This window comes from Vicia villosa, unplaced genomic scaffold (genome assembly GCF_029867415.1).
Source record: "Vicia villosa cultivar HV-30 ecotype Madison, WI unplaced genomic scaffold, Vvil1.0 ctg.002373F_1_1, whole genome shotgun sequence".
NCBI classification, from domain to species: domain Eukaryota; kingdom Viridiplantae; phylum Streptophyta; class Magnoliopsida; order Fabales; family Fabaceae; genus Vicia; species Vicia villosa.
The window spans coordinates 235,192-245,226 of NW_026705912.1; positions in this window are offsets into that span (position 1 = coordinate 235,192).

Sequence of the window (10,035 nt, forward strand, 5' to 3'; positions counted from 1 at the left end):
TCCTTGACGATGGTGGATCAGTGGTAGCTAATTCCCATTGTGTGGAATTAGCGAGTGGGTGTTGGCGTATCCTTGACGATGGTGGATCGGTGAGTTGGGTTATCCCAGATTTTGGTACCACATGCATATAGTTGCATTTGCATTAGGCTACTTGTGTTATTATAACATGAATGGAAGATTGTCCAATGTTATAATATGCGATGATTGTGTAATGGTTATGATTTATTTGGATGAATTATGGTGTTGTCTCTTGGTAGTGTATTCTATTTGTTGTTGTATGTTGATGAGCACTTCCTGACAATCTGAATATAATGAAATTGGATGAATAATGTGACTATGATGTGTTATTGTTTATGATTCGATAACATTTGTTAATTGTGAATGAGACTCACCCTTACTTTGATGATTTCAGATTGGCGAGTTGCGGCTTCTGGCTTTGGTGAGGATAGCTCATAGGCCAGTTTGTTTAAGTATAGTGTCGGTGTCATGCTCTGATATTGTAACACTGGGGGAACGCTAGTTTAGAGTTGATGATGATACTCTATTTTGTTGTTATTGGAGTAATTTTGTGAGATATTGCATAGATGATGTTCTGCTTATCTGTTGATTAATGTTCCGCTGTATAGAAACATGATTTTGTTAAATGGATGATTTGCCCCTAAGTGAAGCATGACAATTGATTTATGATAAATTTGTTATAATTGGAATTGTGGCACCCTTGTTTTCATGTTTTACTCTGAGTTATTTTATTAATTTCCGCGGGGTTTAGAAGGGTGTTACAATAGTGGTATCAGAGCAGGTCGGTCCGTCCGGCCAATTGTCGAGTCAGTTGAGTTGCACGACGGTTGAATACTGTCGGCATATTATCCCTTGGTACGCGACATGTGAGTGAATCACTGTCGGTACTTTGTTGTTTGTTGTGGAAGTTGGTTTGAAACAAGTGGGGGAGAAGTTTCACTTCTCAGTTATGTTTCAGTTGTAAGATGATTGATTCAGTCGGCTGCTGTTGGCAACAGTGCAAGCATTGTTAGAGTTGTTGTTCTCCGAATCGAAGGTGACCTGGAATTAAGACTTGGCTGGCAATTAAGTTGGAGCATCTTGAAGGAGGATGATTATATGAAATTGATGATTATTTGTAGGAGAGGAAAATTAGAAAGTTGCAATGTATCAGCTCTGCTGGTGTGCTGCGAAGTTGTCAGTTGAGTAGCCTTGGGTCTTGGGAGAGGATCAGTTGCAAGTTGCAAAGAGGATTGATGTTGTAATGTTTCAGAAATCGCACTTCGGCGATAGGATGTGTTGCTCAAGTCATAAGAATGTTTGGAAGTAAAGAGATAGGATAAGGGGCTGTTTGGAATGTGATAGAGTTGAAGAGAATGAGTTTTGGAGAGAGATTTTCGTAAGCAAAACGCAGGAAAATTGCTGAATAGCTGCGGAACTTCGAAAATTCATAACTGGAGTTCTGGACATCCGAATTGAGTTCCGTTTGAAGCGTCAGAAAGCTAACGAGATGAAATTTGTTATAAAAATGGTTGCAGCAGCTGTAACATAATTAATTGTGACAGGATGACGTTGGAAGGAGGCGAAGTTACGGTTACTCTTGTTCTTATAACTAGACTTGTTTATTGGTACTGCACGGGATGTCAGTGTCAGTGTTGAATGGATCGAAGGAATAATTAGAAGGTTTGTTGAGCAGTAATTTTAAGAATTGAATTTACCAATTGAGGAGTTTTGGATATATCGTATAGAGTGTCGCTGCATGATGTCAGTGTTGCATTTTCCGGGCAATGATTGGAAAATTCATATCTTGAGTTCCGAGTGTCGGATTAATGTGCCGTTTGAACCTACGAGGAGGAGGGATTGTGTTCTAATTTATGGAAGATTTATAAATACAGTAGAGTGACCCTATGAGGAGAGGTTCTGAAGTCGGTTATGGAAGTGTGAAACTTGTTGAATAAGAATGCCTACTACCGTGATTATTCGAAACGAAGTTGAGTAAGACATGTTGTTGATGAATAAGTCGATGAGATATTCGATAATAAAGATGATTTGAGTACCGATGGATTTTAGTGAGGATTGAATTAGTAGCAAAGATGGAATAAACTTTAGAACTCTTGGAATCGTATTTGTGATGGCAAAGTGACGATAAGTATAAAGGAAGAATTTTAGAGGATTTCTGACACCTATTGAATGTGAGGAAGACTTGTTGAGATTTCGAGTGGAATGATATTGGGATGTGAAAGACGTCACAGGATTGGGAGTAAAACCACGAGTTATGAACGTTGTCTTGGTCTTGCAGGTTAATTGTATTGTTTAAGATTCAAAGTGTTTTGTGATTATAAGAGTTGAAGTACCTCTTTGATCAGAAAGGGCTTAATATGAGGAAGTAGAGATGATTAGAGTATATTTTTTTAGGATTAGGATTCTGGTTTGAATTACCATCCTAATGAGGAAAATGTTGTGCTATTGTGTTGCGTAAGAAGTCTTAAAAATGTCGGTGCTAATGATGAATGAGTTGGATTGAATTGGACAATTTTGAGACTTGAGTTGGTATGTGAAGGCACTTCTAATAGTGTTAGCTTGGGTATGCTAAAGATGACTAGTAGTATTCTTGACGAGATTAGAAAGGTCAGGAAGATGACGTTGAGTTGATCGATAGGTTGACTTTGAATTACCAAGGTAAAGGCGGTGAATTCAGAATCGACGAGAACAGTGTAAGGAGGTTGAGTGATTGGTTTTGTGTAACTGATGTTTTGAGCTTCGGAAGAATATTCTAGAAGAAGGACACTATAGTGAATTATTGAACTATGACGATGTTAATGAGTTTGAGTGCAAACCCGGAAAGGACACTGTTATGTAGTAACAACGGTTTATGCTTAAATATGATTTTTAACTATCTATTGACAAATTGAGGACTTGATCACCCTTAATCTCTTGTTGGTAGTAGACGGAAATCATATAAATGAGATGAACTTGTTTTGTTACCTTAATGGTATAAGATGTGATGAATACTAAGCCGTGAAGAATAATCACTCACTATGTTGTGTGGACTTATGAAGAGGTGAATATGGAAGAGTGCGACATGATGGGCAAATGACTTAAGACGGGTAATCAGATTCGCGCAGCGAAAATACGATGTGGAGTAGTGTTATGAGTACTACTTATGGGAAGTAAGGAATTAATGTGTCGGAAGCCTACATAGAGAATATGTATTGATCTATATGTTGGATTTAGAATCCAGTGGATGTAAGGATGTCGTGTCGAAGAATTATAACTCTTTTGAATAAATTCTGAGATGATGAATATGTCATTACGGTTGTACTTAGTTAACGAGTATGTATTCGGCGAAATTAAAACGAAGGATTGATAATATATGATGCTGTAATAATTTTGTGTTGTTATTGAGGTGATATTGTAAATTCCATATATAATGGGGAATTACACTCTATGAAGGACGGAGTTGATTTGATTCTTAGTAGAGAGCGTGACTTAGTTGAGCTATTTTGTAAGCGATGGTATATTGAGGCTGATGAGTGTGTACTTGTTCTGATGGTTAGGATGTTTAAATAGAGGAAGTAAATCAGGAATTGGTTTTCGTTGGAGGCGAGTAAGGATTGCTAAATGGTAGATTAGTACCATGAATGATGAAGATTGATTCTTGAAACGAATGAGTAAAGAGAGTCGGAATCGGGTAAAACTCAGAAATCTATTTGGTATAGATGATTGTGATGAGTAGTCAGAGTAGCGCGGAAAAAGTGGAATGTAACGTGTTGGATAATTACTGGTGTGACTTAAGAGGAGTCAGATAATTGGGATTCAATGGTATAGGAATATGAGTATTGAGTTTCTTGAAAGAAGCGGTTGGTGAAAAGTGTAAGTATTACCTTATCGCTCAGATGGAAAAGCGTGTCTAAGGTTGGTATGTTCGGTAGAAGGGATCCATTACTGTATTGTTGATCAAGTGTGATCATACTATACATTGTGTAATTGTATTACTCAGTTGTTGAGCGTATTGTATAGGTTGTACCTCAATGTTCTGTTGTTGTTAACCTTTTGGAGATATAGCGAGTGGTATATTTTTGGATAGCCAAATGCGACGTAAGAACTGGGATTTGAATGTATGAAACATGTTTCCTGTTGATTATGTCAGATGGATTTTTGGGGATTGACTGATGGTAATATTAATTGAGAGCTGGAGACTCAGGTAAAGGACTCTTATACGAGCTGGTTACTTGAGGTATGTTTTCGAGGACGAAAATTCTTTTAGTGGGGGAGAGTTGTAACACCCCATATTTTCTAATTTTAATTTAATCGGAAATTAAATTATTATTTAGAATCATTTGGTATTTTGTTGAATTATTGGAGAATTATGGATTAAGGGCCATTGGGCTGGAATGGTGAGATTAGTAGTATGGGGGTGCTAAGTGAGTAAGCCCGCTACTAATTATTTTATGTTTTCATAAAATAAAGGAAATAAAGAAAATTGGGAAAAAGGAAAAAGGAACGTGAAAAGAAGAGCAGAGGAGATGAGAGATTGGAAAGCTGATACGTGAAAGAGGAACAGAAGAGGAAGATGGCTAATCAAGATCTTTGGCTAAGGTAAGGGGGGACTCTTCCGGTTAACATCTTTTATCGTATTATAGATGATGGGACTGATTTAGATGCATTGTTTGTGTCAATTGGTTATATCTTAGGTTGGGGTTTTGGGATGATTTTGATGGGAATTGTTTGACGTGATGAATTGTATGATTATATGGCTGTTATGATGATTGAATGATCTTCTTTGTGTGTTATATTTGTGTTATAACATGTATGTGGCTGATATGATGGTATTTGAGGTTCATGATATAACTTGATTTGGGTTTTGGGGATTTTGGGATGAATCCCGTAATGCTGTCAATCGATGTGAGATCTCTGGTTTTTGCCAGTTCGCGCCGCGAAGGGAGGTGCGCGCCGCGAAGGCGTAACTTTTCTTGTTCCGCGCCGCAAACCTGTGTTTGTGCCGCGAAGGCGTGTTTTCTATTCGTTACGCGCCGCGGACTGTGGATGGCGCCCGTGCTGTAGCCATAATTGTTTTCTTTGAAAAATGTAAAGATGTGTAACTTTCAAACCGTAAGTCCGTTTTAGACGCCGTTTTGGACGTTGTTCCTTAAATTGAATGCTCTACCACATGAAATGAGTAAAACAATAATAACTTGATTTTATTTTAAAAAGTATCATTTTCTTCAAATGTGGTTTATCCTGGTTTTGCATTGTTGATGAGGTGCAATGGTTGTGGTGTACATAATTGAATATGTGCAATGATGTATGTTATGATAATGTGGTTGCTTCTGTTGATTGTGCAAATGGGTGTTGTTCATGGTAAATATGGTTATCATGTGTTTTGATGAATGATGAGGTAAATACTCTGTCGTTGATGAGTTGCTTTGTCGTACTTGGTACACGATTGTGAGGGGTGTTATTGTTGTTGCACTGTATGATGAATGACTTACCTGTTCTGATGTTGTGGTTGTAATTGGTGTTTGTTATACATATATTGTTGATGTAAAATATGTATTTTATTATGGTTGAGAAATAGCATAACTGTGTGTGGCTATTGATTATTGTGGTGGTTGATGATTATGACATTTGGTTGATTTATGTGGGTGATGAGCATGTTATGGTTGATACATGCATTCATAATCATTATGTGGCTGATCCTTGACGATGGTGGATCAGTGGTAGCTAATTCCCATTGTGTGGAATTAGCGAGTGGGTGTTGCCGTATCCTTGACGATGGTGGATCGGTGAGTTGGGTTATCCCAGATTTTGGTACCACATGCATATAGTTGCATTTGCATTAGGCTACTTGTGTTATTATAACATGAATGGAAGATTGTCCAATGTTATAATATGCGATGATTGTGTAATGGTTATGATTTATTTGGATGAATTATGGTGTTGTCTCTTGGTAGTGTATTCTATTTGTTGTTGTGTGTTGATGAGCACTTCCTGACAATCTGAATATAATGAAATTGGATGAATAATGTGACTATGATGTGTTATTGTTTATGATTCGATAACATTTGTTAATTGTGAATGAGACTCACCCTTACTTTGATGATTTCAGATTGGCGAGTTGCGGCTTCTGGCTTTGGTGAGGATAGCTCATAGGCCAGTTTGTTTAAGTATAGTGTCGGTGTCATGCTCTGATATTGTAACACTGGGGGAACGCTAGTTTAGAGTTGATGATGATACTCTATTTTGTTATTATTGGAGTAATTTTGTGAGATATTGCATAGATGATGTTATGCTTATCTGTTGATTAATGTTCCGCTGTATAGAAACATGATTTTGTTAAATGGATGATTTGCCCCTAAGTGAAGCATGACAATTGATTTATGATAAATTTGTTATAATTGGAATTGTGGCACCCTTGTTTTCAAGTTTTACTCTGAGTTATTTTATTAATTTCTGCGGGGTTTAGAAGGGTGTTACACAAATGAAGCTGCCTCTACCCATTTTGTGAAGTAGTCAATAGCGACCAGGATAAAATGATGTCCGTTGGAGGCAGTAGGCTTGATTTCTCCAATCATATCAATACCCCACATTGCAAAAGGCCAAGGAGCCGTCAGAACGTTTAACGGGACTGGAGGTACATGTACCTTGTCAGCATATATCTGGCATTTGTGACAGGTTCTGGAATGATGATGGCAGTTTGTCTCCATAGTAGACCAGTAATAACCTGCTCTTAGGATCTTTTTAGCCATTGTATGTCCACTTGAGTGAGTACCAAAGGCACCATCGTGTATGTCTTCCATAAACTGTTCTGCTTCCTTCTTGTTTACACAACGAAGTAAAGTCGAGTCATGGTTGCGCTTGTATAGGGTTCCATTACTAAGAAAGAATTTGGCAGCAAACCTCCTTAGAAACTTTCTGTCGTTAATGGATGCCCCTTCAGGGTACTCCTGAGCTTCGAGATATCTTTTTACTTCATGGAACAATGGTTACTCCTCCGTTCCTTCGGCATCGACCTCATTGCAATAGGCTGGTTCGTCTTGTCTGTAAATGGTGATCATTGGCGCCTCATTGTTCCACCTGACTTTGAACATGGATGACATGGTAGCTAAGGCATCAGCTAGTTGATTTTCTTCGCGTGGGATGTGTTCAAAAGTGATCTCTTTAAAGTAAGGAATCAAACTTAGCACATATTCTTTGTAAGGAATTAGATTCGGGTGCTTCGTGTCCCATTCCTCTTTGACTTGGTAAATTACCAAGGCCGAGTCTCCGTAGACCTCTAAGAACTTCATTCTTAGATCGATTGCAGCTTTGAGACCCAGAATACATGCTTCGTACTCGACTATATTGTTAGTACAGTTGAAGCATAATCTGGCAGTGAAAGGTGTCTAACCTCCTGCAGGGGAGATGATCACAGCTCCGATACCATTGCCAAGTGCATTAGAAGCTCCATCAAAAACCATAGTCCATCGGGATCCCGGCTCAGGTCCTTCTTTCGGTCCTGGTTGTTTGTAGTCAGTGACTAGCATAATGTCTTCATTTGGGAAGTCAAAGTTTAATGCTTGATAATCATCCACTGCTTGATGAGCCAGATGATCAGCTACCACACTTCCTTTGATTGCTTTTTGTGAAGTGTATTGAATGTCATATTCTGTTAAGATCATTTGCCATCTTGCTATTCTTCCAGAGAGAGCAGGTTTTTCGAACACGTACTTGATAGGATCCATTTTGGAGATTAGGAAAGTGGTGTGATTTAGCATATACTGTCTTAGTCGGCGAGCCGCCCATGCTAAGGCACAGCAAGTTTTTTCGAGTAGTGAGTATCTTGTTTCACAATCGGTAAACTTTTTGCTAAGATAGTAGATTGCATGCTCCTTTCGGCCGGACTCGTCATGTTGCCCCAGTACACACCCCATTGAATCTTCTAACACAGTTAGGTACATTATCAGAGGTCTTCCTTCCACTGGTGGTAACAAGATTGGCGGTTTTTGGAGATACTCTTTGATTTTATCAAAGGCTAACTGGCATTTGTCATTCCACCTTTCCACTTGATCTTTCTTCAACAGTTTGAAGATCGGCACACAAGTAGTAGTCATATAGGCAATAAATCGGGCGATGTAATTCAGACGTCCCAAGAATCCTCTGACATGTTTCTCGGTCTGGGGTATAGGCATTTCTTGAATGGCTTTGACCTTGGCAGGATCAACCTCAATACCTTTGTTGCTGACGATGAAACCTAAAAGTTTGTCGGATCTTACTCCAAAGGTACACTTATTCGGATTCAGTCGCAACCTGTATTTCTTGAGTCTGTCAAACAGCTTGTGTAGATGACCCAGATGTTCCTCTTTGGTGTTGGACTTTTCAATCATATCATCGACATACACCTCTATCTCCTGATGAATCATATCATGGAACAAAGCTACCATTGCACGTTGATATGTAGCTCCTACATTCTTTAAACCGAAGGGCATTACTTTGTAACAAAAGGTTCCCCAGGGTGTTGTGAAAGTTGTTTTTTCCATGTCTTCGGGTGCCATCTTGATTTGATTGTACCCTGAGAATCCATCCATGAAGAAGAATACCTTGCATTGTGCGGTATTGTCAACCAGTATATCGATGTGAGGTAAAGGGAAATCATCTTTGGGGCTTGCCCGATTCAGATCTCTGTAGTCTACACACATTCTGACTTTCCCGTCTTTCTTGGGCACAAGTACTATGTTAGCTATCCAAGGAGGATAACTCACAACTTTCAGAAAACCGGTATTGAATTGCTTTTCAACCTCGTCTTTGATCTTTTTTGACATATCAGGCCTACTCCTCCGTAGTTTCTGCTTGACTGGAGTGCTACCTTCTTTGATTGGCAAGCGATGAACCACAATGTCCGTGTCAAGGCCAGGCATATTTTCATAGGACCAGGCGAATATCTCGACGTAGTCTTGCAACATTTGAATCAGTCTTTGCTTGACACTGTTTTCTAGATCAGCCCCTATCTTGACTTCTTTCTTTTCTTCGTCGCTGCCCAAGTTGATAACCTCAATTGGTTCTTCATGAGGCTGTATAGCCTTCTCTTCTTGTTCTAGCAACTTTGCAAGTTCTCTTGGTACTTCACAATCTTCCTCACTTTCGTCCTCAGTTTGGTAGATCGGATTTTCAAAGTCATGACGGGCAATAGCAGAATCGTTATCGACTGGATCCAAAGTGAATGTGAATCTGCATTTATTTGTGTGGGTGTGTGTGAGAAAACATAGCTATTTGGAAAATGAATAAAGCAAAGGAAGAGAAAAGGATCACAAAATTTGAATATGCAAACGTCCCATGATTTTATTGAATGAACATGATCATGATATGACAAGCCCTTATAAAAGGACCAGTGTGCTTCGGGCAAGGCACACGGCTTTCAAGCTCATGGTTCGATAGTACAGGAACCATTTTTATCTTTGCACAATATAAACAACGAAAACAGGAAATTGCAATTACTCCTGATCAAAGGAGATCACATCCTCAGCTTCCCAGTTGTTCAATCCATTGTTGTGAGCAGGGAGTATCCAACTGTTCCAATTGCAGTTGTCTTTTTCATCTCCCACAGCATTGATTTCTCTGGTGGGGAAATGAGCTGGTGATCTTTCGGGATAAGTGATATACTCTGCTGGATACGAGAGCCCAGGCTGAGATATCTCTGTTGGCTGAGCGAGATGCTCGATAAGGCCGTCCCATCCAGTCGGGATGATGTTTTGGATAGAGACTTGTGCATTCTGGTGAGGGGTGTATTCTGACAGAAAATAACCCTCGTTATTTGGTGTTTCCCTGGCTTTTTCAAGAGTAAAATTGTCGTCGTAATGTTCATCCCATCCAGTTGGGACAATGTCTTCAATGGCGACTTGTGAGCTCTGAGGAGCGGAATATTTCACCATAAAGTCATATTTGCCACTTGGCTCTCCTAGCGTATCCCATACTTCTTTAGGTGGATTTTGATATTGCTCAGTGATGGGACTTATGAGACTTTTGCCATTTTCAAATTGATCATCCCATCCAGTTGGGGTA